Source organism: Marmota marmota, unplaced genomic scaffold (assembly GCF_001458135.2).
Source record: "Marmota marmota marmota unplaced genomic scaffold, marMar, whole genome shotgun sequence".
Taxonomy (NCBI): Eukaryota; Metazoa; Chordata; class Mammalia; order Rodentia; family Sciuridae; genus Marmota; species Marmota marmota.
The window spans coordinates 1-3839 of record NW_026009300.1 but is presented as its reverse complement, the minus strand read 5'-3'; the positions used below and the strand labels follow the sequence as shown (position 1 = coordinate 3839).

General features: G+C 51.8%; 1 long non-coding RNA gene across 3 annotated transcripts in view; it reads left to right on the top strand.

The window, feature by feature from the left end:
* The window catches only part of LOC107133827, a 35038-nt gene extending 32754 nt beyond the window's left edge, over positions 1-2284 (top strand). For all 3 annotated transcript variants that reach the window (XR_007345454.1, XR_001502403.2, XR_007345455.1), the window contains one exon: positions 427-2284. This is a non-coding gene — a long non-coding RNA (uncharacterized LOC107133827). The remainder of the gene's footprint in view (positions 1-426) is intronic.
* The last annotated feature ends 1555 nt before the right edge of the window (positions 2285-3839 follow it).

Genomic DNA, 3839 nt, shown 5'->3' with positions numbered 1-3839 from the left:
TATGGATGGATGGGTGGATGGATGGATGAGTGTGTGGGTGAGTGAATGAGTAGATGGGTGGATGAATGGATGGATGGATGGATGAGTGTGTGGGTGGGTGGAGGTATGGATGGATGGATGGATGGGTGGGAGTAAGGACGAAGGTAAGAATAGGTGGTGGCTGGAGGCAGGGAAGGTACACTGGCTGGCTGGCTGGCTGGATGAACAGATGGATAATAGGCTGGAGATGGGTGGACTAGAGGAGCCGAACGCCACACTTGTTACTCTCCAGTAGTGGCAGTGAGAAGGAATAAACCCAAGAGCAGAGCACAGAGCAGAGGGGTTGTGGAGGCGTCACCAGATCTTAGATGTGGAAGAGGCTTCAAGGGCGTGTTGGTTCTCACTTCCCATTTTACAAGTTAGTAATAAATGTTCCCTCTCACTTAGATGAAACTGCATGTGAATTCTATGCCAGAGTGGATTTCAGAGCAGAGCAGAGCAACTGGCTGTCCACCACAGCAGGGCCAGCGTGACCCCATGGCTGGAGACCCACTCATCTCCCAGAAGATCCAGTTCCAGGGATGTTTGCCTGGGGGCTTTCTTTACCTGTCTGTGTGATCCTAACAAACACTGTGTCCCCTGATGCAATGCCTGCAGCTATGCAACCGTGACCGTGACCGATGCCCCTGCCAAGCTGACCTGTCCCTCACAACATGCCCCTTGTGTAACCACGTGGGCTGCATTGCTGAGTCCACCCCATTTTTCAAATACTCCAGGATCATGGAGAGGACAGAAAATCATGGCATTGGGTAAACAGGGGGTGGGGACACTCGATCCCTCAGGAACTTCTCTCCCAGTGACCCCAGCTCATTCCCTGCTCAGCCCTACGTGAGCCAACCTGATGGCATTTACTCTTTAGTCATTTGAAGAAGGACAGTCCCCTGGAGACGAGGAGGGGCACAGCTTCAGGGCTCTGGCAGAGGGCCTGAGTGCAGAGGCCCTCCCTCCCCCCACTGCTGTCCCCTCCTGCCTCTTGCTCAGTCTCTGTTTCCTCAAGTGAGCTCATTCTCCAGCAGCCCCAGGGACCCCTCGGCAGCACAGCAAACAGACCTCGGGCAGAATTCTGCGGCATTGTAAAAAGGTTCGTAAACAGCACAGATCCTCTGACCCACAGTCTCTGCTCAGCGAGTGAGTGCGTGTGTGTGCCTGAGGGCAACATGGTGTGCAAGTGTACCAGCACGTGAGGGCTCACACGGGCCACGCAGCCTTACAGTCCACCCTGATGCAGACCATGAAGCGCAGCATCGGGGCTGTTTCTGCAGGTGGCCGCAGCCGGGGGAACGGGTGCAGTGTGTGCGCAGTGAGCACAGAGCCACTCTCTTCTGCCACTTGGTGCCTTTCTCCCTGGTGTGACCCTCAGGCCACCTTCCCATTCACAAACCTGGCTTGCAGAGCTGCCACTGTGGAGCCATCAAACTAGGGTCAAGGGTCAGCCTCAGGACAAGCCTCTGCCCCAGAGACCTCCATGTACCCTCGGTCTCTGCCCCCGGCAGAGACTGTGTCCCCCAGCCTTCCTGTGTCCCCCAGATGCATAATGACTGGGATTTGCTATAAAACGGCTCCTCAGGAAGGCTAGGGAAGGGGCAGCGCATCTCACTTTAATACCCGAGGCCATGCCAAGAGGAATGAGAGACTTTGGGGAACAGTAAACATTTTCCCTGAGACAAACTAACAAATGACAGCATCCTCCTGGCATTCCAAGGATCATGTGCTCAGGGAGGGGATGGCTGGTCTGGATTCACAGCCCAGCTCCTTGGCTCGAGTGGCTCTCCTGGGCTGGAAATCCTCACTGGTTCCTCAGACTCAGCTGGAGAAAACACTAACATATGCTCTGCCACGGTTAAATATGTGGTGTCCCCAGAAGCTCACATGTGCAAACTGGAGGAAGAGACAAGCCTTCCCTGGTTATGAGTGTCTTAACCTAATCAGTGCATCAGTCCCCTGATGTGATTCTCTGGGTGTCAGTGGGGTGTGGCTCGAGGAAGTGGGTCCCTGAGGGCGTGCCTTTGGGGATTACAGTTTGTCATTGGTGACAGAGCTCTCTCTCTCTGCCTCCTGGGTGCCAAGTCCTGAGCTGCTTTCCTCTTCCACAATCTTCTGCCTGATGTTCTACCTCACCTTGGACCTGCAACAATGAAGTTGGCCAACCACGAACTGAGACCTCTGAAACTGAGACAATTTTTCTCCTCTAAAATTGCTCTTGTCAGGGATTTTGGTTACAGCAATGCAAAAGCTGACTCAAAAAGCCTCTTGATTTTCTTTTCAAATATTTAGAAAATAGTGGGAGCAGGGCTTTCCCTCAACCCACTTAAACCAGTGCATGTAAGTCACTCTCTAAGGGCTGCTGGGGCAGGAAGACTGACAGAGGAGGTTGCCAGGGAGCCATCTGAAGCCCCAGCACTGAGGTGTGGACATCACACTGGTACCCACTGGCCCACCAAGGTGCCCCCAGGGAGCAGAGAGGCAAGCAGTGGTGTTGAAGGACTTTAGGTGGCTGATAGTGGGCATCTTCCCTGGGAAATAACAGCATCTTCTCTGCACAGCTCTGTGATAGTCCCTGCACCTGGACCACCACCCTGGAATTCTCATGAGTGGGACTCCAGTTCCAGGGTGTTCTGAGTACACGGAGAAGCCAGGCACTGTGGTAGTCGAGATCTAAGATGCCAGAATGAAATATGCCTCACAGAGAGTTAGGGAAGTCAGCATCTTCCCAAAATCAAACCAGAGAAGGATGAACTTATTGAATGTTGGAGAGATAAGGCTAGGCCAGAGGCTTATAACTTTGACCAAGAAAATATCGAGGACTTAATATACAGTGCTTGATAAATGCAGCCTCTGTCAGAACTGCTCTGTCTTAGAACACCGGGTTAATAGGAAGAGATGACAAGGGCTAGACTTGGTGTGATGTTTTTGGAACTCTCTGGTCTCCCGCTGTGGCAGGCACATCAGCACCCTGGAGAGCTCCACAGACACCTCCCACTTGATTTAGCAGGTCCTGCCACCCAGAAATACAATACAGACATTCTCAATATTCCAGAGAGAACAGGGGGTTCCAGGACTTAGCTACATGACAGAAACTCCCAGCAGGAATGAATCCTTGAAACCAACAGGGAGACGAGCATTTCCAGACAGTGCCTCAAACTTGAGAACGAGATCTGAATATTGAGGATGGGAGGCCCAGCTGGATGTACTGCAAAATCTCCATCATGACGCCCTTGCAACAGATGCCGGATTCACCAGGCAGTGGTCCTCCCCCTTCACGGTTCACTTGCTCACAAACCAATGGCCCCAGACCCGATCCCAACCCTACGTGTGCCTGCGTGTGTGTCCCTGAGTGTGTGTGCCTGCATGCACGTTTGTGTATGGAGATGTGTGTCCATGGTTTGCAGCTCATTTTTAGACCCTTCCTTTCTTGGCTCTTTCTCTGGCTGGGAATTTCAAATGACTTGTGTTTGAGAAAACCTATATAGTGGAACATGTGGATTTTGTAGGGTGAGAACAAATAATGAATACTGATATATTTTGGTTTATTATTTTGACAGTTTCAAATTCCCATAGCACCCTTAAAGCCAAATCTTGCAAAAGTGTTTCTTCTATTGTACTGGTCAGAACGAACACAAGCCTGAGAAGCGCTTTTGCCTTGTACATTCTGTATTCCTCTGCTCAGGCTCTTGGGCCACCAAGAGCTGTCCTGAGCCATTCTGTGCCTGGCTGTCCTTAGTGCCTGGAGGTTATTTGGGGTGTACGGGACGGAGCCTCTGAACACTGAAGAGGGGTTTGTTCTCCCATAATGTTGTGAT